This window comes from Delphinapterus leucas, chromosome 8 (genome assembly GCF_059928025.1).
Source record: "Delphinapterus leucas isolate spDelLeu-1000000601 "Yukka" chromosome 8, BTC_Dleu_Yukka2, whole genome shotgun sequence".
Lineage (NCBI taxonomy): Eukaryota > Metazoa > Chordata > Mammalia > Artiodactyla > Monodontidae > Delphinapterus > Delphinapterus leucas.
The window spans coordinates 91,319,200-91,345,085 of record NC_143136.1 but is presented as its reverse complement, the minus strand read 5'-3'; positions in this window follow the sequence as shown (position 1 = coordinate 91,345,085).

Below are 25,886 nucleotides of genomic sequence, written 5' to 3'. Positions count from 1 at the left end.
TCAGAAATATGCGGGGAGATGAGGGCTAAAAGTATGCTGGATGGATGCAGGTACAGCTGGGAAACTCATGGTCTAACAGACATAAATGCAAGCCACAGATGTAATTCAAAACTTTCTAGTAGCTACACTGAAAAATAGTAAAATTAAGGTGAAATTGACTTCAAGACTATATTTTATGTAATCCCACATATCCAAAATACGATTTTAACATGCAAACAACTTAAAAAGTGATTAGTGAAATATTTTGCATTCTTTTTCATGCTAAGCCTCAAAAGTCAGTGTGTCCTTTACACTTACCACACATCTCAATTACAGTTTTTCATCCTTTAAATCTACATTTTGATCTTTATTTAGATTTCATAAAATTTACAGCAGAAAAAGTAGTTTCACATTCCTAACTTGTTCCAAATATTCTTAAAAATTTTCCCATAACTGAGTCTTTATAGTTTTATTTCAATAACTAAAATTGAGTATACTTAAAAGTTCAGTCACTCGGTCACACTGGCTGCATTTCAAAGTTCAGTAGTTACGTGTGACTAGACGTACCATGTTGGACAGCATGGGTATCGAAGAATGGGGAGCAGAGCCACCCTGGGGAGTTGTCGTGAAATTAGGAAGTGATCTACTGCATTGAAGAAGCCTAACTGGAAAACCTCCTTTACCTCATCCAGCATCAGACAGGTGAGAGATACTCCCAAAATCAAAACTTTGGTAGCATGATGAAACATGGATTATTCATTTACCTGCTACTAAATTATTCTTATTTTAAGTCTTCCCATAACTTCTAAGTTCTAAGTAAGACTATATATGAAAAAAATACCAAAATTATTTATTCAAAGTCTTTGACTTTAAATTGAAGAACACATTTTAAAGCCAAAGAATGCAAAGAAATGCAAAAATCCACTAAAGTAAACTTGTTTAGTAGAGTTGCAAACATTAAGTAGACAGAGACACATACTAAAAGCCTAACTTTCTTTAAGTACTGAATCTGCCATTATAAACTACAAATAATGCTCAGGATATCTCGATAAGGTCTACAGTAAGAATATACTAATTATATGTTCTACCTATATATATGTAATTAACACATACTGTGTTAAATTTATGAACAAAAGCCCTGTTATTTTCCAGTCTCAATTGGTTGAGAAACTATTCCCCAAAACTGATTGGCATGATACACATATTTTCTTACAAAAACATTTAGAATCAAGCAAGGGCTATTCAAAGAATCAAACTTATGGCATTTTTAAGCTAAATAATCAGAGCACATTTGGAATTTTATATATGTATAATGTTCAAGAGAACTTGGCCTACTGAATAACAAGTGAAATTCGTAATTTCAATATAAAATATATATCTGAATAACAGATTTAGACTTAGAATTTTAAGTTTAAATATTCCTCAATCTATAAACAATATTGAGATATATTAGGGAATCTAAGTATAACTACGTGTTTTATTGACTTGCTATATTAAAAATTACACAAGCATATGTCAGAGAGTTGAAGTACTCAAAGGAGAAACTAAAAATATTAAACTTATAAATGTGGTTTAAAATGTTTGAAGAAGTTAAACTATATTATAATTGGGACCAAAAAATAATCAAAGGCACCCTCAACAGTGATGATAAATAATTGCTATGTCTGCAGAAGGAATATTAAGTTTAGTAAATTGAACTTAAAAGCTAAAGAAAAGCTGATTTGGAGATTTACAACTTCAACAAATTTAAAATTATTCTTAAAACAATTTATTTTCTTCTTAAACTCTCTTATCTTTATATAATTTTCCTTGTACATTTATATATCAGGGGATTTCTGGACAAATTAACCTCTACTTTGTATGAAGGCCAGCACAGTATAGATCAGGAGTTGGCAAATTTTCTCGAAAGGGCCAAAAAGTAAATATTTTAGAATTTGTAGGTCATACATTTTCTGTTGGTAACTCCTCAACTCTGCTGTTGCAGCATGAAAGCAACCATAGACAATATTGATATATAAGCAAATGGGCATAGCTGTGTTGCAGCAAAACTTTATATGCAAAAACAAGTGGTAGGCTAGATGTGGTCTATGAGCCATATTTGCTGACCCCTGCTAGAGAATACAGATATTGTTTCTGCTATCATTGGGACCTGAAGTTGAATTCCAGCTCTGCCATTCACTATGTGCCCTTGATGTTCTTGCCTTGAACTAGGGTAAGTATATTGATTTCACAGGACAAGAGAAAATATTAAATGATATAATGCATATAAAGCTTCTGGCATGGAGCTTGCCTAATAAAGTTTAGCTTGGGAATTTCTTTACAGAGCAGATGCCACTGAGTAAAGCAGCAAGTTTAGGGAATAAAAATGAATTCCACTTGTGATGGTATGTGTGAGATGGCTCAACAAACGATAGGAAATGTAGTCATGGAGTTCTAGGATAGAGTGCAGGGAGGGGGATAAGTGGGAATTTCAATTTGGCTCATTAGGGTAGGCCTCATCAAGAAAGTGGCCTTTGAGCAAAGATGTAAAGGAGTTAAAGAAATTGTCCATGGGGATACATGTGGAAAGAGAATTCTGGACGGAAGAACCATCAGCACATTAGACACAAAGGGAATACATACTTGAAATGTTCAGTGAGTAGGCAGGAGGCCAGGGTGTCTGCAGCAGAATGAAAGAGTAGGAAATTATAGGAGATGAGATTAGAGAAGTACTGGGAAAGAAAGCAATCTTGCAAGTCATTGTTAAGACTGGCTTTTCTCCCAGAGGCATGACATGATGTGATCTCCATTTTGAAAGTATCTCTGACAACCATTATGGAGAACAGTACGGAGGTTCCTTAAAAAACTAAAAATAGAGTTACCATATATGATCCAGCAATCCCACTCCTGGGCATATATCTGGAGAAAACTCTAATTAGAAAAGATACATGCACCCCAATGTTCACAGTAGCACTATTTACAATAGCCAAGACATGGAAGCAACCTAAATGTCCATCGGCAGAGGAACGAATAAAGAAGATGTGGTACATATATATATATGGAATATTACTCAGCCATAAAAAAGAATGAAATAATGTCATTTGCAGCAGCCTGGATGGACCTGGAGATTATCATACTAAGTGAAGTAAGTCGGACCCAGAAAGACAAATACCATATGATAGCGCTTATATGTGGAATCTAAAAAAATGATACAAATGAACTTATTTACAAAACAGAAATAGAGTCACAGATGTAGAAAACAAACTATGGTTACCAGGGAAGAAAGGAGGTGGGAGGGATAAATTGGGAGATTGGGATTGACATATACACACTACTATATATAAAATAGATAACTAATAAGGACCTACTGTATAGCACAGCAAACTCTACTCAGTACTCTATAATGACCTATATGGGAAAAGAATCTAAAAAAGAATGGATATATGTACATGTATAACTGATTCACTTTGCTGTACACCTGAAACTAACACAACATTGTAAACCAACTACACTCCAATACAAATTAAAAACAACAACAAAAAAGAAAGTATCTCTCTGCTGTGATGGGAAGTCCATAGGGGGCCAGGAAGGAAGTGGAGATAGCAGGTAGGAAGGGATTTTGGTAATCCAAGTGAGACCTAATGGTGGATCTGCCCAAGGTCACTCCAGAGGACATGGTGAAAAGTGGTCTTATTCTGGATATATTTAAAATAGAGGCTAAAATGTTTGGCCATGGATTGTCTAGTGGATATGGAATGTGTAATAAAAAGAGAGGGGTCAAGGATGACTCCAAGTTGGGGGTGGACCAGATCATATCTAAGATCTCTCCTCAACATAATCTTTTATGATTCTCTGATTATAGAGGATGCATCCTAATTGTTCGTGATCCTCAAAACTTGGTGTTTGGGATAAAATAGGTAAAGCAGTTTGCACCCTGGGTTTCAGAATTTACTGCTGTAGAGTTTTTCTCCCTTTGGAAAAGCAGAGGCCAAGGCCAGTGTTGTGGGAACGTGCATTGGCTCAAAATGTATGATCAACAAATATTATTGTACTAGGCATCAGACAAAGTCAGAAGCAATGCTAAGCTATTAGCCTTGCCTTCCTTGGGATAATATTTTAGTCAAAACTCATTAAACGATAAGCCTTTGCTTTTTAAGAAGGAATGAAGAACCACTGGCGGGAAAATGGTTCTTTCTAGTGTTACAGGCAAAAGGAATGGGGATTCTGTCTGCCACTGGAGTCTGGAAACTGTCTGAGGAGAAGTGTTGTGTCCATGTCCTTAGATGCTCTAAAACCAAATCTTCCTTCACCAGCTTTCCTCTGAAATACTGTGCCCCCAAAAAGCTGAGCCACAGTCCAGGAGTAACCATTAGCATCAAGCCACCAGCTACAGCTATGCATAGAGAAAATGTTCCCAGCAGCTCATATACATCATTATTCCACACTGGGCCAGAAGAAGAGATAGGCTATAACATTCTTTCTATCTATTTCTTTCTGGCCTTATCCACAGTAAGTGGGCTTCTTTTATTTTTAACATTTTCACCATTAAATGTTTTATATTCAGATCAAATATGTAAAATTGCTGAAGAGAATTAGAATTTACTCTAAACTATTCAAATGAACCCACAGATATTCTACATTGTCCTTATTTACTCTGTTTTTAAATAGATAAGTGGTCAAAAGCAGTAGGTAACACAACTGTTGGCACATTGGAAACTACCAGGAAATTTTTTTTTTTTTTACATCTTTATTGGAGTATAATTGCTTTACAATGGTGTGTTAGTTTCTGCTTTATAACAAAGTGAATCAGTTATACATATACATATGTTCCCATATCTCTTCCCTCTCGCGTCTCCCTCCCTCCCACCCTCCCTATCCCACCCCTCCAGTTGGTCACAAAGCACCGAGCCGATATCCCTGTGCCATGCGGCTGCTTCCCACTAGCTATCTACCTTACGTTTGTTAGTGTCTATATGTCCATGACTCTCTCTCGCCCTGTCACAGATCACCCTTCCCCCTCCCCATATCCTCAAGTCCGTTCTCCAGTAGGTCTGTGTCTTTATTCCTGTCTTACCCCTAGGTTCTTCATGACATTTTTTTTTCTTAGATTCCATATATATGTTTTCGCATACGGTATTTGTCTTTTTCTTTCTGACTTACTTCACTCTGTATGACAGACTCTAGGTCTATCCACCTCATTACAAATAGCTCAATTTCGTTTCTTTTTATGGCTGAGTAAAATTCCATTGTATAAATGTGCCACATCTTCTTTATCCAGTCATCTGATGATGGGCACTTAGGTTGTTTCCATCTCCAGGCTATTGTAAATAGAGCTGCAATGAACATTTTGGTACGTGACTCTTTTTGAATTTTGGTTTTCTCAGGGTATATGCCCAGTAGTGGGATTGCTGGGTCATATGGTAGTTCTATTTGTAGTTTTTTAAGGAACCTCCATACTGTTCTCCATAGTGGCTGTACCAATTCACATTCCCACCAGCAGTGCAAGAGTGTTCCCTTTTCTCCACACCCTCTCCAGCATTTATTGTTTCTAGATTTTTTGATGATGGCCATTCTGACTGGTGTGAGATGATATCTCATTGTAGTTTTGATTTGCATTTCTCTAATGATTAATGATGTTGAGCATTCGTTCATGTGTTTGTTGGCAATCTGTATATCTTCTTTGGAGAAATGTCTATTTAGGTCTTCTGCCCATTTTTGGATTGGGTTGTTTGTTTTTTTGTTATTGAGCTGCATGAGCTGCTTATAAATTTTGGAGATTAATCCTTTGTCAGTTCCTTCATTTGCAAATATTTTCTCCCATTCTGAGGGTTGTCTTTTGGTCTTGTTTATGGTTTCCTTTGCTGTGCAAAAGCTTTGAAGTTTCATTAGGTCCCATTGGTTTATTTTTGTTTTTATTTCCATTTCTCTAGGAGGTGGGTCAAAAAGAATCTTGCTGTGATTTATGTCATAGAGGGTTCTGCCTATGTTTTCCTCTAAGAGTTTGATAGTTTCTGGCCTTACATTTAGGTCTTTAATCCATTTTGAGCTTATTTTTGTGTATGGTGCTAGGGAGTGTTCTAATCTCATACTTTTACATGTACCTGTCCAGTTTTTCCAGCACCACTTATTGAAGAGGCTGTCCTTTCTCCACTGTACATTCCTGCCACCTTTATCAAAGATAAGGTGACCGTATGTGCGGGGGTTTATCTCTGGGCTTTCTATCCTGTTCCATTGATCTATATTTCTAGTCTTGTGCCAGTACCATACTGTCTTGATTACTGTAGCTTTGTAGTATAGTATGACGTCAGGGAGCCTGATTCCTCCAGCTCCATTTTTCGTTCTCAAGATTCCTTTGGCCACTGGGGGTCTTTTGTGTTTCCATACAAATTGTGAAATTTTTTGTTCTAGTTCTGTGAAAAATGCCACTGGTAGTTTGATAGGGATTGCATTGAATCTGTAGATTGCCTTGATACACAGATTCCCAGGTGTCACACCAGCACTACCAAATCAGGTGGCTGGGGGTTGTGTTTGGGAATTGTGTTTTTATTTTGTTTTGTTTTGTTTACTTTCCCCAGAAGATTTTGATGGAGTTGACCTGGATCAGATTTTCCAGAATGGGGCTTTGGGTCTTCCCACAATTACTGTGAACATAATATTTAGAAGTGATTCCAAAGCACTTGTCACAAAAGAGCTGAAGGCTCTAAGAAGTTACAGCCCAGATGTGATTTGGGGCAGATTTGTCATTCACGGTGAGCCTGAGATGTGACCATTCAAGATAATGAGCTGAGGTCAGGGGACTTTTCCACGGGTCACTCTGAAACAATCACCTACAGCTTTCTCTCTTTAACTTGTGATTACCAAATGATCAGCTTTGCAACCTTCTTGGAGAACGTAATGTTGTTTGTTAGTTTATTTTCATCATTAGCAAATTGCTGATCCCTGCCGAAGTTCGGTGAAACAGCCAACCATACAGCCTTCAAAATAATTCACATTAATAACATGAGTTTGAAAGCCCTCTCATTCCTTTCTTGGCATCTACAAACTGCTGACTCACACACCTTTCCCTGTTGAGTGTGTTTAACTTCATATTGCAGCTTAATAGTTTCATTCCAAAACAAAGACTGGAATTAGAAAGTTCAGGGAGAGAGTGCAGTAGGTGAAATGAAAGTTTCAGTATTTGTTACCATATACAGGAATCTTAAATTACCTCTAAATAATACACAAGCTATGACATGAGGCTGAAATGAATCTGTGACAGAATACCTTATCCAGACTCAACTTCCCTTCTCCTAGAAAAGATAGAACAAACTGTTCTGTGGAATGTTTTCAAATTCAGGCATTTCCATTTCAAATTCAAATTTGTCATGTAAGCTTCTGGATGATCCAGTGACAAGAGCTGGTTCACCCACTGTTTCAGCCAAAACCCAGGCTTTTTATTAGTGGAGCATGAGGTTATTAGATCAGTTGCTTTTCCCAGAATGAATTTCAATATGTTACAATTTATGGCCTTGGTTTGTCGAGCGTCAACAATTAGCATGTTAAAGAAAAGTGCAAGTCCGTTTCTGGCAACTATACAGTCAAAGTTCCCCACCTCCACCCCTACTCTGGGGCAAGACTATAAAGTCAGTAAGTAAAGTTAAGGTAAAATCACATGCATTGTGATTTTCTAAATATGGTGAGCAATTCTTTGTAAAGTTCTGACAAAAACATAAACAATTTTTTCCCTGGACTTATTTGGGAGTCACATTTCTGAAAATTCAGTAACAAAACCATGTAACTTACTTTGTGTTTACATGCAAAATTGAGTTTTCTTAACTTGGGTAATTATACAAAAGTTTTTTACCCACATGATATCCACTGGGCTCTCAGCATCACTTGTGATGCTAGAATTCTTTGCTGTGTGAGAATGTAATATGAGACTTTTACAGAATCTTTAGACCCCACCCAGTAAATGCCAGTAGGTGCTCCTCATCATTGTGACAACCAAAACCCACTCCCTATAGATTTCCGAATGCATCCAAAGAAGTGGCACCATTTCCCTTAAGGACCACTGATCCAGCTGATGAGGAAACAAACAGCCTTCCCACTAATTTAATGACAGCAATTCACCCAGAGCAGCAAAGCAGGGCATTACAACCTAAACTGACCTCCGTATTTTGAGAGAATTCTCAGTCCTTTGTGACAGAGTGGTGAAGTGAAGGAAGATATAAATTTGGAGTGAAACGATCCAAGCTTCAATCTTGTTTCTGCCTTGAATTCAGTACCTATGTGACCCTGGGCAAATCACTCCTCCATTCTGAGTCTCACTAATAAAACTGAGGTAAAAATACTAACTGTCTTGCCTACCTCACAGGATTGCCAAGAAAATCAAAATCAACATGTGATTTGATTTTGTCCTCTAGTTGGCTGTTAGAACTATGCAGTAATTCTTTTTTTTTCACATCTTTATTGGAGTATAACTGCTTTACAATGGTGTGTTAGTCTCTGCTTTATAACAAAGTGAATCAGCTATACATATACATATGTCCCCATATCCCCTCCCTCTTGCGTCTCCCTCCCACCCTCTGTATCCCACCCCTCTAGTTGCTGACAAAGCACCGAGCTGATCTCCCTGTGCTATGCGGCTGCTTCCCACCAGCTATCCTATCCACCCTACATTTGGTAGTGTATATATGAACATGCCACTCTCTCACTTCGTCCCAGCTTACCCTTCCCCCTCCCCGTGTCCCCAAGTCCACCCTCCACGGCCGTGTCCCCATTCCCATCCTATGCAGCAATTCTTGATGCTCAGAGAAGCCATGAGAAGGCGGGAATGTAGATTGTGTGGACTCTAAGGATATTTACAAGCCTAGGTGTTCCAGCTGTATGAACTAAGTGTGACTTCACCAGGTCCAGTAAGTGCTGCTCCTCTCAATAGTTTACAACCAGGAGTCTAGGTTAGATTCACTCCTGTTTGCCTCCTGAGCACATTTTCTATGTGGCCCTAGGGCACAGATTCTCTTTTATTCAATCTCTCCCCACCTCTCAACTGACACTTCCCCTATTAAGCTCTCACTTTCCCCACTTATTTCCTGTGCCTTGAACCTATTCTCCCTCACATCTGCCCTTCTCTCTCCAATACTATTTCCACTGAAATCTAAGAAAATATAGCAGTAGCTCTTTACCTTGACTGTACACTGAAACCACCCATTTGATTATTCCCACCACGCTAGTTTACAAGGCAATAATTCCCTGAGCAGTACTACTCATTTTTTAAAAATCTCTGGTGACATTTAGAAAGGCTGTGGGAGACCTCTGGAGTTAAGAAATTGGCTCAGGCAGGTAAGAGGCAACTGGTAACGAAGTATCCAGAGGCCTGAGAAGATTTCATATGGGAGTCAGATGTCCAAACAACAGAAGGAAAACCACAAGAAGGTCAATTAAATTTGAGGAGAGAAGCTGGACTTGGTGCAGAAGTCCAGGGTCAGTGGGTGAGCAAAGATTAACTTCGCAATGAGTATAGTGGACACTTCTGGGAAGGTGCTTCTCATGAAGTCTTAGACTTGTCCAAGGCTGTTGCCTGCCACATGGAAACAGAACCCTAGTGCTGGTTTGAACAGTGGCATTGAGCAATTCCTATATTCACCAGGGAATATCTGCAATGCAGAAATCTGAGACGAAATTTGTTAAAACTAAAGAGTACGCCATAACATTCTAAGTTTTCCTAGGTCGACCTTTTGTGAAAGACCAAGCTAGAGCTAGGGGTTAGATTCAGCTCCTGAGAGGAGGAGAAGACCACTAGATATTATCCAATGGAGCTCAGGAGCCAGAACTGACCCAGGTCTTCACTTAGGTCAAGGTATCAGGAGAATCAAAGTACTGGTTTTCATGGTTTTATGTGGTGAAGAGGTCTATTCTATTTAAGTAGATCCTAACCAATATCTGGGAGGGCTGGAAAAGGACAACTTCTGGGGCAAAGGACACAGGAAGTCCTGGGCAGGAAACCAGCCAATTGGATTACAGTCACTAGCAAGGTTCTCTTTTTCGGAGAAGTCATACTAGTCGGGAAAATTAAACTGAAGAACAGTTATTCAGGCTGAGCAATGCAGCTGAGGTGAGAGGAGCTTCTACACTTTGTGGCATGCTTGTCCCGGGAATAGCAGTCAGCTGTTCTGATTGCACAGCTCAGCCCAGACTCGTCTGTTTATGCTGGTCAAAACTGGCTCAAAAATTGGTTGGGATGGAGTCTGCAAGTTAAAGCATGTTTTTGTTTAGTGGTTGGTTGGTTTGTTTGGGAGTTTTGGTTAGTTTGTTTTTTAGTTGGTTGGGGCTGGCCTGTGTGTCTTTGGGGAATAAATGCGTCAATGGGCCTTGGATCTGTTTGGTCCCAAGGGCTCCCACCCCAACCTTCCCCTACAAAGAGCTGCTCTGCTCCGGTCCAAAGCTGGAGGCATGTCCACAATACTCAATGGAACCTGCTGCCTCCCTGTAAACAGAGGCTTGGCCAGAGGTGTGTCCTCCTATGCTGTTGAACTTTGGCCACTTTCCCCCACTCACTCAGAGTTCACAATCAGCTCCTTGACTAGAGAGATCACTCCTCCCTCGAGTTTTTGGATTCGTCCTCCAGGGTCTCTATGAGAGTCTGTGAGCTTGCCCAGCACCCTGAGCTGGCTCTGGCAGCCCCACCTGGGAAAGCAGTGCTGGTATCTGCAGGATTCCCTCCCAAATTCACGCTTTCTCTTTGGTTCCTGAGGACCACATTCTGTGTGTTTTTTCCCCTTTTTCTGGCTTCTGTTATGGATAGACAGCAGGAATTTGCATTTCCACTGATGACACAATAAGGCTTTGGTGTAATCGACAGTAAACTGGGATTCAGAAGCCTTGGGTTTAAGCAGGCTCTGCCATTATCAGTGTAAATTTAGATGAGCGTTAAACTTCCCTGGGCTTCAATTTCTTCTTCCGTAAAACGGAAACTGATACCTAGCTTATTTAGTCCTTGAGTTGCAATAAAAAACCAAATGAAGCTCTAAATACAAACTACAAAAAGTACAGATAAGAACTATTAACCCAGAAATAATCATTCTGACAAATATAAGTTACAATTCTGACAAAGGCAATAAAGACATACATGGTTTATATGATATGGGGGATCTAACCTCCTTATGGTGTCACTTAACTGAACTACATGGAATGAAAAGAATTTAACCAGGTAAAGAGGATAAGCAAGAGAATCTCAGTGACCAAAAACAGCTTAACTCAGGAGAGAGCACGACAGATATAAAGGACCACCAACAAGCCAGCATGGCTGCAATGGAGAGAAGGACGAGGTAGTGGAAGATGAGGCTTGGAAGGCAGGGATGCACCAGATCACACGTTGCTTTGTTGATCATGATAAGGAGTTTGGCTTTAATCTTAAGAGCAGTGAAGTTTTAGGTGAGATGAGAGAGGGAGGGAGGAATGATGTATGATCAGATTTGCATTTTGAGAACTTCCCTCTTTTTAAAAAATTTTATTGAAGTATAGTTGATTTACAATGTTGTGTTAACTTCTGTTCTACAGCAAAGTGATTCAGTTATACACATATACATTCTTTTTCATATTCTCTTCCATTATGGTTTACCACAAGATATTGGGTATAGTTCCCTGTGCTATACAGAAGGACCTTGTTGTTTATCCATTCTATATATAATAGTTTACCTGTGCTAATCCCAAGCTCCCAATCCTTCCCTCCCACACTGACCTCCCCTTGGCAACCACAAGTCTATTCTCTATATCTGTGAGTCATAGATATGTTCATTTTTGTCATATTTTAGATTCCACATATAAGTGATATCATATGGTATTTGTCATTCTCTTTCTGACTTACTTCACTTAGTATGATAATCTCTAGTTCCATCCATGTTGCTGCAAATGGTATTATTTCATTCGTTTTTATGGTTGAGTAGTATTCCATTGTGTATATATACCACATCTTCCTTATCCATTCATCTGTCAGTGGACATTTAGGCTGCTTCCGTGTCTTGGCTATTGTAAATAGTGCTGCTATGAACAATGGGGCGCATGTATCTTTTTGAATTATAGTTTTGTCTGGATATATGCCCAGGAGTGGGATCACTGGACCATATGGCTACGCTATTTTTAGTTTTCTAAGGAACCTCCATACTGTTTCCATAGTGGCTGCACCAACTTACATTCTCACCAACAGTGTAGAACTGTTCCCTTTTCTCCACACCCTCTCCAGCATGTTATTTGTAGACTTTTTAATGATGGCCATTCTGACCAGTGTGAAGCAGTACCTCATTGTAGTTCTGATTTGCATTTCTCTAATAATTAGTGATGATGAGCATCTTTTCATGTGCCTATTGGCCATCTGGATGTCTTCTTTGGAGAAATGTCTATTTAGGTCTTCTGCCCATTTTTCGATTGGGTTGTTTTTTTGTTATTGAGTTGTATGAGCTATTTGTATATTTTGGAAATTAAGCCCCTTGTCGGTCACATCATTCACAAATATTTTCTCATAGTCTGTAGGTTGTCTTTTCATTTTGTTTGTGGTTTCCTTTGTTGGGCAAAAGCTTATAAGTTTGATTAGGTCCCATCTGTTTAGTTTTGCTTTTATTTCTGATGCCTTAGGAGACTGACCTAAGAAAACATTGGTACGATTTACGTCAGAGAACGTTTTGCCTATGATCTCTTCTAGGAGTTTTATGGTATCATGTCTTATATTTAAGTCTTTAAGCCATTTTGAGTTTATGTTTGTGTATGGTGAGAGAGCGTGTTCTAACTTCATTGATTTGCATGCGGCTGAGACCATCCCTCTTATAGATATTTGACTGCATTTCTTCTTTTTTTAATTTTTATTTCTTGATTTTATCTTTCATGGATCTCACCTCAAATCCTTCTGTATACTCTGGTGGGATGATTAATATCCTTGGAACTGAAAATATTTGGCATATTTAAACTTAAATTCAAATTCCCCCATTTCCAAATTGCATAATCTTGCAGAAGGTATTTACCCTTCTCTAAGTCTCCATTTTCTAATCTATAAAATGATGATGATAATTCGTTTCTCATAGAGTTCCTATGAATAAATGAGATATAACCTCTGGCTTTTAATTCAATAAATGCTAGTATCGATCGATCGTTTACCCCGTGATAATTTACTCCTCTTGGAATCACACTATTTGGATAGGATACATTTTTAGCTTTTTCTTCTTCTTAATAAGAAGGTGACATTATTGATCTGTTATCAGTGGAAGATTCTATTTCATTTATTTCCTAAAGAAGGGAGAAGGGATGGATTTGCATCAAGTCATTTACATTTGCGTCTCAGGACCTCTACAAATAGTGCCCATGCTCTCCAATACTTGATCCAGCAACAGTTTACCTGACATCAGCAATTAATATAATTAACCTTTTAGGATTTTGCCAAATTGAATAGATAGAATGATTCCAGACTCCAAGAAAAGGGTTAAGCATGAGTAAATTTGGGTTGCATTGGTACCACCATCAGTAGCATCCAGTCAGTCCAGACAATCTTTTACTGAAGATTGTCTTCACTTAGCTTTTTCAAGTGGATACAGTGGCCTTGTATAAAGCAGGTACAGTTAGCTTAACAGTAGTGAAAAATTGTTCACCCTACCCAATAAGCTGTAGAGTGTGTGGTGATTTCAAGTTCCAGGAACTACTTTAAATGAAAATGGCTCCTTCTGAGTAAGACACAATGGGAAATGTTAGGTGGGGTTTGACCTACAAAGGGTTAAAACATCAAAATTAATTTTGGAGGAAAATTAAGATTCTCCTCACAGTCTCAAAGCTTTCTTCTCTAACCACAGTGCAGACACTATCAGTGAGCAGAGAATCTCTGTATTATTTCCAAGTTTCTCCCATTGTCAGTCACTGTGACAAAGTGCTGGCCAGTTTGACACAATGATGAATCACTCCAGACACTGAGTTTTCATATGGCTCTTGAAGCGTCTCAGGAGACTCCGGTGCCTGGAAATGCCACAGACCAGCACTGGGTGCTCTGCTCAGGAACAAAGCCGGGACTTGGCAAAAATTAAACCGACGCATTTTAGAGAAAAAAGATAGGTAATAAATATTTACTGTCTAATTTTTACCATGCCTTCAGGTAGTAATTGTTTTAAATGCCTATTAAGCAAATCCTCACTTTGCAAGTCTCTTCTTGCCTATGCTCTACTGAAATGAATTAGATTTAAGAGTACATTGAAAAGCTTAAATACTAAACAAATATTTTTGTTTATTGTGTCCGGTTCTAAAATAACTGGCCTCTCCTTGTCCTTCATCCTTGAAATTTTAACAAACAACATGACGCTTTGCTAATAATTTTTTTACTGACTAGATCTTACAAACCCAATGCTGTTGGAATTTATGATGGATTGATGCACAGCCCAATGCAAATGTACTTGTAATGTCTACCTTAGTTTTCCATTGGAGAGTTTGTCAATACACCAGTGCCTCAAATCCATTTTCTCGGTAAAAATGCTGCAGTTTTCTATTAGTCACAAAGGCACCTTCCTGAGTTATTTCTGCTCCTGCACAATATTCATGATAGCAATTTGATACCTTAGCAGTTTCAAGGTTATCAGGTGACTGAAAATCCTACTGCTTACTTCAAGGTGTAACATATACAACTGTGCTGTCATCCATTATAGCAGTATAATAGTTTTTCGTAATGCCTTTCATGAACTGCTGATTTAGAAGTGTAAGTCTAACTTCTGAAGGCGCTTATCAGTCTCAGGCTGGGGAAGTATAGCTTAACTGGTAAAAATCAGTCTGGGACTCTTTGTGCTATTTAGAAAAAAGAAACCAAGTTTCATTTCTCTTTTAGATGATGCTAGCAGCCCTGCCCTGTGAAGTCTTTAAAGTACATTTGCAAGAAGAAACAAACAAACAAACAAAAACCATGATTTATCCGGTCCTCGGAAGGGCTAATGTTAATCACAATGAACCTAAGACAGAAGCACTGGATTTTGCAGACTGTGGAGATTAAGTCAGAAGCAAGGAATTACTGAGAGAGATGATGGAGATTTTGCTAAATGGAAAACAAAAGTCAAAGCAAATTCATAAAAAAGCTGGGAAGTAAAATCAATCACTATTCCAAGTCCTCCTTTTAAGCTCTATCCGCACATTGAATTTTGGTTTAGGGGTCTCTGGTTGGAGCAGAGGGTTGCTTGAGTGAGTTTAGAAGGTGGCATCTGTTTAAGTAACAGATGTCTGTGTCACTGAGGTGCTATGTTCTCACTTTTTATATATGGGGAAATTGCTGCTGAAAGAGTTTTATTGCCTTTATGCAAATTAAAATACCATATTCTTCTCCTTAAAGGGTTCCTCTTCCTGATGTGAATACACAACAACCATAAACGACCTCAACCTCATCAATTTTTTTAAAAAATATTTTGGAATACGATAGTTTCTTATGAACTATCAATGATGCATGAAATGAGGTCTGGAACTGCAGACATGCGTACTCTTATTTAAAGAGGGCTCACTGGGTTGAAGCAAACTGAGTAGGGTGAGGGATGGTGCTGACCCCTTACCGGCCGTGGCACCAACAGAGATCAAACCTGGAGAGGCACCTGTACCCACGCAGCTACTCTAAGGGTTGCAGGGAGGGATTGCCTTATGGAATGATTTTAACATCGTTCATTTGGTTGTCAGTTTATAGAAACCTCTTTGCTTTTCTTACTTTTCAGGAGAGATGAAGAAGAGTGAAGTCATCCAAAAACACCCTCCAAGTTGACACACAGAATTAACCATCACAAATAACATGGGAAGTATGCATAAAAAACTGCATTTCTGCCATGTCCTGAAGGACGGTGGTTATCCTGAAACAAAGCACTTGTGCAACTGTTTGAGTTGCAAGCTGAACTACTCATTTCATTCATGAATGCCATTTTTACTTGAAAGTATCAAAGAAAGACCAACGACGGTTATTCAGATCTGGGTATCTGGGAAACATCATGAAAATGAATTAAATCTATCACTGCAAGGATATTTTTTGCCAGTGATAAAATTCAGGTTTTCAAGTGAAAACCTGAATTTTGGAAAACCTGTATCCATCTCCATGAGCTTGCCAGCTTCCCAATATTTTTCTAATGAGTTTGGTGGTATTACAAATAAACGTCATTTTTTGATATTGTATGATGAAATTCGTGAACATTTGAAAGATCTGTGTAACTCAGTGAACCAATATTTTCCAAGTTATCAATACCTGATGTTACAGAATGATGCATAATGAAAAGATCCATTCAAAGTACAAGATGATGAGAAAGGAAAATGGAGCTGTAGGAACCAGGCTCCCTGACTTCAGACTATACTACAAAGCTACAGTCATCAAAGTGCAAGATGAGTTAATGGATTGTAATAGAAGAGAATAAGAAAAGTCCATTGATATGGATTCAGCTTCCACACACAGCTAGTCTTTAAGAAACTACTACTCGTTGAGTTTTGGTGTACCATCAAAAAAAAGAGTATTTATTTTTTACAATAATCTAGAAAGGCAGAATTCTCCTTACTTTTCCAACTACATGTCTGTCTGAGCACAGAATTTCTTCATATATTTCTGCAAAAACAACATAAAACAGATTGAATGCAGAAGCAGATATGGGAATCCAGCCATCCTCTATGAAGCCAAACATCAACAAGATTTATACTCACAGAGATAGGTCTTCAGATACTATTGAGTTGATTGGTTTATTAAAATAAACCTGGAAGACCTTTTGTCCAAATTATCTTCTTATGGACAATTACAGAAATTAAAGTGACTTCACCGGCTCATGGGACTCTTGTATTTTCTAAGAACAATTGATTCTACACCCACAGAAATCATGTAGCTGTGTTAAATCAAATATTCCCAGGTATCAGCAACCTAGTCCTAGGGAGGACAAATGAACTTTAAGGCACTACCAGGTTCATTTAGCCCCTCTTGCCTACTTCAGCACCTCAGCATACCTTCTTCTGGTCCTGCACTTCTCCCACTCCACCAGTGTTTCTGAAACCATCAAAGTGTTTTTCACAAATGTATGTGAATCAGTTAGTCCACTGGGAGCCTCTTGCCCTGCTCTGTGTAGCTCAAGCCAGAGCCAATATTCTGTATGCTTTCCCTCAGGCTACTTAAAGTGAGAGGGGTTTAATATGTTGAGGTCATCAAGTTGCATTTGTCAGCACTGCTGTGAGAAAGCTGAGAGGATGTCCTTTTTCTAGAAAATGGAAATGTAGTGAGCATCCCAACAGGGACCATGAGCTATGAAATAGGAAGAGAACTGCTGCCTATAAAGGCCATGGGGAAAAAATATATGGCATAAAAGTAGCTTCCAAGGAAAACTGGACACTGGCGGAGTCCAGGGGTGGGGTCTAGCTTAGCACGTGGTGGCAAATGAAGGATGTTAGGGGGGTGATGAGCTAAGGAGCTGAGCTGCCACAAAGGCCATAGCTATGTTAGAAGTCTAGTTTGTGCAAATGTTCTGGTAGCATAAAACTGGTCAAAGAAAAAGGTGACTCCCATGACTTCAAGATGTCCCCAGAGTGTCTATAAAGCCACTCCAGCTAGAGGGGAGGATGTGACCCAAAGGCCTAATGCTTCTGTCTTATTCAAGATCTCCAAGGCATGACCATTCCCTCCCATCCTGCTTTACATCAAAAGATAATAAAACAATGACTGTTTCATGAGTGACTTCTCTCAGCAAGAAGAGACTTGTCTTAACTCAGTGGGGTACACTTCAAGTTGGAAATTTAAGAGGCAGATTTGAGGTGGGCAAGAATTTCAGAATTCCTCACAGCTGAGAACAGCCACTAACCCCACTCACTCTGAGGCAACTGCCTGATCTGAAGGTTGAACCATTTTCCTCAATTTGGGAAGGGTAAGCTGGTACAAAGTGAGAGAGTGGCATGGACATATATACACTATCAAATGTAAATAGATAGCTAGTGGGAAGCAGCTGCATAGCACAGGGAGGTCAGCTTGGTGCTCTGTGACCACCTAGAAGGGCGGGATAGGGAGGGTGGGAGGGAGACGCAAGAGGGAGGAGATATGGGGATATATGTATATGTATAGCTGATTCACTTTGTTATAAAGCAGAAGCTAACACACCATTGTAAAGCAATTCTACTCCAATAAAGATGTTAAAAATAAAATAAAAATCACGTTTGGAAGAAAGAAGCCTCTGAAGAATGAGAATCTCAGAAAACACCTCTCAAGCTCCAGAAACACAACACTCATTATGAAGATAAGTATGACTGAAAGGTTTTATAATTAAAATTATTTTTAACCATAAATCATAAATGTTGAAATTTATCTACATGACCGTAGACAAGTATGATTCGATGGCCCTCAGAAATGAGTTTTCAGAGACTGTTACCAAACTTCAGTGATATTGTTTGAACTGAATGAGGTAGAATGCACCAGAAAGCTTCATAAAAAGTATGCCAAAGTCAGTATTACAGCTACATTTGACATGAAAGCAGGTGTGGGAGCTTTGTCTAAAAATGATGAAGCTCAAGCATCATCTCTGTAGTGCCTTAGCAATTTATTTGTGGGAAAATTACTTATAGATATCATTATAATGGTCTTCATTAGCCCAGGGATTTCCCAGATAGCCTACAAATGAGAAAGGGGCATCACAGCAGCTGAACAGAAGGCCAGTGGAGGCATCTGGAGACTCTGTTGCAGATCTCAATGAACAGAATGGAACATCTCGAGATACACTGTACACCTGAGGGTAGCTAGAGATGGAGAGAAAACCTGTACCATCTCCCTCAGCATCATCTTCAACTCCATTGCAGTCACATCCTCCACAAAGCAGCCCCTTGGGATCTTGCCTGGATAGTAAGGAGGCGGGAGGTCACAGGGTAGAAGAGAAAGCAAAGTTAAGTGGATATGATGGTGAGAGAAATGTAGTTGTAGAAGCTCATCGTGGGGCAGTCATGGTGAGGGGTGTGACCGTATCTGGAGTACGAGCAGGAAGCTCAGGCTGAGGGGGCAGGTGCTTGCTAACTTAAATCAAAAGCCCAGATCACATTTCCTCCAACCGGACTTCACAGGCAGGTGTTTCAGGTCACTCCAGATCACCGATAGCAAGTAGATTCTCCTGGTATGCTGTCACCAGGAGACGGTTAATGTAGCCGACATTCTGAGTTGAAATAGATTTCGAGGCTAAATTTGGGTTGTAGGGGGAGAAGGTCTTCATTCATTTACACTGTCGGTCATGGGCATGACAAGGGAGACTGCAACACGTGTGTGACACGCTGACCACCCCTGCTCCACATGCTTCCAAGTAGCCTGCTAAATGTGTGACTAGCTCTTCCTTCCGCATTCTCAGGATCTAAGGTCACCTTGATGCTTGGTGGCATTGCCTGCTGTAAGAGAGAGTGGCATGTGTATGACAATACCTGGCGGAGTGTTTCTATCTTTTCCTGTCTTTCCATTTCTAGAAGACATGAGGAATTCGAGTCTCCATGTTCATATTCTCACAATCCTCTTCACAGGTCCTGTTCCCAGAATAATTTCTCTAAGACTGACAGAAATGCCTTCTATCGCAGATGAGTGACATAGACAAAAACTAAACTGTCTGTAAGAGAGAGAGGTCTCGGTGGGACTATTCCCCCGGGCCACTTAGATCCCTGTAATAGTTCAAATGAAATGACAGCCAAATAACCTCTTTGTTTGTTCCCTCCCCTTGACTAGCCACCAGAATGTCAACAGTTTTTTAGTAAACCCAAGCTAAAAATTGCTTATTCCCTCTATTTATATCACGTTTTAATGTAATTGGTTGCTTTTCCCCATTCGTTTCAGGGTGGTGACACAGCTCTGGGGGCCTGGCGATGACGACGTGGACAAAGACGAAGAAAGAAAGAGAGCACAACACATGAAAAACGCCACCAGCAATACTTTCTCTTACTTATAGTGACAACGCCAAGCAAAATATAAAAATATGTTTAGGGAGATGACAGCTTTGTGGCTTCTTGATCACAAACCAGCACTTAGAAGTTCACGTCTGTGAGCAGATAAAAAGGGCTGCATCTTGGTAAACCATGGTGAGGATAAAGGAGAGAGGGAAATCAGGTGATGGGCAATCTGTCTCAGACAAAACCAGTACAAGGACCAATGGAGCAGCAAGCTAAATAGGAGGGAGATTCTCAGGTTAATGTTCATGGGTGCCTTGGACTGGAGGTGGATGAAGACCTCTTCCCATCCACAAATTAGAATGTCAGGAAGGCAAGAAGTCTTTAGACTTGCCTTCCAGTACTAGGATTTATATTTGATAAATAAAACACTCAGTCTTCAATTTACCTCACATCAAAATAAGAGAGAGGGGAAAAGGGTGCATGAAAATGTTTGAGGCATTACTTATTCCTGTATTAAGCAGGGGCAGTTTGCAACTTACAACGGGCCCATGTTTGAACAATTCAACATTAGTGTGCTCTGTGCTAAGCCCCAGGGATGCAATGATGAAGACACAGACCCTGCTCTCAAGAAACTTGCTGCAGTGGAAACCAAAGTTTATTTGGAAGTTGGTTTGAAATTTATAATGCCTTCTCCATAGAGATTATGTTCAATATAGCAGTTGGTTTTCAGTTCCCAATTGCTTTGTTCTTGGCATATTATTCCAATAGGGCTATTTCAACTCTTCTTTCACTAGCAGTTTTTTTTTTTTTTCCTATGGTGGGAAAAATATTTTGAGCATCAATCTAGGATATAAGAAATACTTTTCTGAAAGAATCCATTCAAATACCTGACTTCCCTGGTGCTAAGTCATCTGAAAAGGGAGAAGAGCCAGGGAGAGTTAGAGTTAGAGGGCAGAAGGCTCCCTGCCTGCAGAGATGTTAAAAGTGACCCCTCACTCCTTGCATGAGCACCTGACAATGCCAGCTCGGACTCTGTCTGATGACATCTCACCACTACTGCTATAGACAGTTTCTTTGTTCTGTCCACGCCCTACTGGTTCACCCACCCTGACCAGTTTTGAGAGCACATGGAATTTTACATAGATGTCATTTTCCATGTGGGACCACGCCCACTCCCTCTAGCCCAGCCTGGTTTCTACACTTGACTCCCTTGCTCACCTCCCCTTGCTGTCTCAGCTCTTCCTCTCTGGCTGACTCTTACTCAGAACACCCAGTTGCTATGAACCTGCTTTTACTCACCTTAGTTTACCCTGGCTGAGGCATTTTCTTTGATATGTCCTGCCTGACAGTAATTATCCACCAACTACCCTCCTTGACGCCCATATGCACTCCTTGGTAACAAAAGTGAAGAGAAAATACTCAAATGCATAATATGAAGATGAGAAAAGGGAGCTATTTATCAACTCCAGTTAACTTCTATTAGCTCTACAATTAAGAAAGTTACCCGAGTCAGACCACCCACCCACCCCTAGCAACTCAGCCAGCTGATTTGAAATGGGATACTTTGGCTGATACTGGGATCACTAAATCCCCAGCTGCCTTTCTGAATGAAGCATTTATCATCAGAGAATTAATTAGTGGGTTCTCAAACCTTGCTCCATTAGAATCATCTTGGAGCTTTCAAAAATCCCAAAGTCCAGGTTGCCTGTCACACCAATTAAATCCAAATTTCAAGGAGTAAGACTCAAGCATCAGTATTTTTCAAGCTTCCCAGATGATTTCAAGATGCAACCAAGTTTGAGGACCAGTGGCTGAGTTAAAGAAGCAGCAGAAACAAAGCAGGTTATGGAAAGGGAATTAGGTGGCCTGTCAGAGGGACTGCATTCAGGATCTCTGCACCTTACTAGCTTTGTCACTACATCTCTCACAACCTCGTTTTTATTAATTATAAATTGGAGTTAATTATAACTTCCCAGACTAGCCCTCAGGATTCTGAGGAAAATTTAGGAGACCATGGATTGGTGGTTTTGGGTGCATTTTGTAGACTATAACATACAATTTGAATGTGAAGTGCTTTTTTTTGTTTTTGTTTTGCGGTACGTGGTCCTCTCACTGTTGTGGCCTCTCCCGTTGCAGAGCACAGGCTCCGGACGCGCAGGCTCAGCGGCCATGGCTCAAGGGCCCAGCCACTCCGCAGCATGTGGGATCTTCCCGGACCAGGGCACGAACCCGTGTCCCCTGCATCGGCAGGTGGACTCTCAACCACTGCGCCACCAGGGAAGCCTGTGAAGTGTTATTAATAGAACATCATATGATGATAGGGCAGATTTTCAGAATCTCTAATCTCTCATCTCATTCAACCACCACTGGCAAACTTGTAAGCTACATGAATACGGTGACTAGCACACTCTCCCCAACTACATTTTTGGCCACTCTCTCCTCTCTCAGTATTTATGAATTGATTTTTACTGTCTTCAAGATGTTCACCAACTGTCCAGGACTGCAGCCATAGCAGCCATCTTGCTCTGCTTTCAGCATTTTCAGTTGGTGAAAGGAAAAAGGTGACTTGGGCATCCAAGGGCTAAGCTTTGAGCCAGGATTTGCTGAACAGAAAAGTATACCATGATTAACTAGGATTTCAAGGAACCAAATACGGTTATTTTGGGGAGATAAGAAGTTTCCTTTCACAAGGAAACACCAAAATCACAACGAACTGCTGAAAAACTATCAACTACAAAACACAAGAACCTACCAAAAAAGATATCCTACATCCAAAGACAAAGAAGAAGCCATAACAAGATGGTAGGAGGGGCACAACTGCAGTAAAATCAAATCCCATACCCACTATGTGGGCAAGCCACAAACTGGAAAATAGTTATATCGCAGAGGTTCTCCCACAAGAGTGAAACTTCTGAGTCCCATGTCAGGCTCCCCATCCTGGGATTCTGGCAATGGGAGAAGGAGCCCCCAGAGCATCTGGCTTTGAAGGCCAGCAGGGTTTGATCACAGGACTTCCACAGGACTGGGGGAAACAGAAAATCCTCACTTGGAGGGCGCACACAGGGTCTTGTGCATACCAGGACCCAAGGGAAAAAGCAGTGACCTCATAAGAGCCAGGTCCAGACCTACCGGCTGGCATTGGAGGGTCTCCGGTGGTGGGAGGGGGCAACTGTAGCTCATTGCAGGGACAAAAACACTGGTGGTGGTAGTTCTGGGCTCACTGGCATGAGCCCTCCTCAAGGCCACCATTTTCTCACCAAGACCTGGCTTCACCCAACAGCTTGTAGTCTCCAGTGTTGGGATACCTCAGGCCAAACAACCAAAAGGGTGGGAACACAGCCCCACCCATCAGCAGACAGGTTGTCTGAAGTCTTTGTAAGCTCACAGCTGCCTGCTAAACACACCCCTTGACACGGCCCTGCCCACCTGAGAGACAAGACCCAGCACCACCCACCAGTGGGCAGAAACCAGTCCCTCCCACCAGGAAGGCTGCACAAGCCTCTTAGACCAGCCTCATCCACCAGGGGGCAGACAGCAAAAGAAAGAAGAACTACAATCCTGCAGCCTGCGAAATGGAAACCACAACCACAGAAAGTTAGATAAAGAGAGATGGCAGAGGACTATGTCCCAGACGAAGGAACAAGATAAAACCCCAGAAGAACAACTAAGTGAGGTGGAGATAGGCAATCTACCTGAAAAAGAATTCATAGTATGATAGTAAGGATGATCCAAGATCTCAGGAAAAAAATGGAGGCACAGATCAAGAAGATACAGGAAATGTTTAACAAAGAGCCAGAGGATCTAAAGAACAAACAAACAGAGATGAACAATACAATAACTGAAATGAAAAATACACTAGAAGGAATCAATAGCAGAATAACTGAGGCAGAAGAACACATAAGTTAGCTAGAAGACAGAATGGTGGAAATCACTTCTGCGGAACAGAAGAAAAAAGAATGAAAAGAAATGAAGAGTCTAAGAGGCCACTGGGACAACATTAAACACACCAACATTCACATTATAGGCGTCCCAGAAAGAGAAGAGAGAGAGAAAGGACCTGAGAAAATATTTGAAGAGATTATAGCTGAAAACTTCCCTCACATGGGAAAGGAAACAGTCATCCAAGTCCAGGAAGTGCAGAGAGTCCCAGGCAGGATAAACTCAAGGAGGAACATGCCGAGACACATAGTAATAAAAATGACAAAATTAAAGACAGAAAAAATATTAAAAGCAACAAGAAAAAAAGAAACCAATAACATACAAGGGAATTCCCATAAGGTTATCAGCTAATTCTTTAGCAGAAACTCTGCAGGCCAGAAGGGAGTGGCACGATACAGTTAAAGTGATGAAAGCGAAGAAGCTACAACCAAGAATACTCTACCCAGCAATGCTCTCACTCAGATTTAACAGAGAAATCAAAGGCTTTACAGATTAGCCAAAGCTAAGAGAATTCAGCACCACCAAACCAGCTTTGAGACAAATGCTAAAGGAAATTCTCTAGGTGGAAAAGAAAAGGCCAAAACTAGATTCAAGAAAACTACAAAAGGAAAAGCTCACCAGTAAAGGCAAACATACAGTGAAGGTAGGAGATCATCCACACACAAATATAATATCAAAACCAGCAATCATGTGAACAGGAGAGTACAAATGCAGGATACTGGGAATGCATTTGAAATTAAAAGCCCAGAAACTTAAAACAATCTTGTTTATATATAGACTGCTATATCAAAACCTCATGGTAACTACAAACCAAACATCTACAATAGATACACAGGCAAAAAAGAAAAAGCAATCCAAACACAACACTGAAGTTAGTCATCAAATCACAAGAGAAGAGAACAAAAGAGGAAGGGAAGAAAAAAAGACTTACAAAAACAAATCCAAAACAATTAACAAGATGGAAATAAGAACATACTTCTCCATAATTACCTTAAATGTAAACGAATTAAATGCTCCAACCAAAAGACACAAACTAGCTGAATGGATACAAAGAAAAGACCCACATATATGCTGTCTACAAGAGACCCACTTCAGATCTAGTGATACATACAAACTGAAAGTGAGGGGGTGGAAAAAGGTATTCCATGCAAATGGAAATCAAAACAAAGCTGGGGTAGCAATACTCATATCAGACAAAATAGACATTAAAATTAAGACTGTTACAAGAGACAAAGAAAGACACTACATAATATCAAGGGTCAATCCAAGAAGATATAACAATTGTAAATATATATGCACCCAACATAGGAGCACCTCAATATATAAGGCAAATAGTAACCATAAAAGGAGAAATAGACAGTAACACAATAGTGGGGGACTTGAACACCCCACTTTCGTCAATGGACAGATGATCCAGACCAAAAATCAAAAGGGAAACACAGGCCTTAAATGACACATTGGGCCACAGGCACTTAATTGACATTTATAGAGCATTCCATCCAAAAGTAGCAGAATACACATTCTTCTCAAGTGCACATGGAACATTCTCCAGGACTGATCACATGCTGGGCCACAAAGCAAGCCTCAGTTAAATTTAAGAAAATTGGAATCATATCAAGCATCTTTTCTGACCACAACGCTATGAGATTAGAAATCAACTATAAGGAAACAAAATGATAAAAAACACAAAAATGTGGAGGTTAAACAGCATGTTACTAAACAACCAATGGATCACTGAAGAAATCAAAAGATACCTAGAAATAAATGAAAACAAAAGCATGACAATCCAAAATCTATGGGATGCAGCAAAAGCAGTTCTAAGAGGGAAGATTATAGCAATACACTCCTACCTCAAGAAACAAGAAAAATCCCAAATAAACAACCTAACCTCACACCTCAAGCAACTAGAGAAAGAAGAATGAACAAAACACAAAGTTAGTAGACAGAAAGAAATCATAAAGATCAGCTCAGAAATAAATGAAATAGGGACGAAGAAAACAATAGAAAACATCAATGAAACTAAAATCTGGTTCTCTGAAAAGATAAACAAGATTGATAAACCTTTAGCCAGACTCATCAAGAAAAAAGGGAGAGGGCTCAAATCAGTGAAATTAAAAATAAAAAAGGAGAAGTTACAAAGGACACCA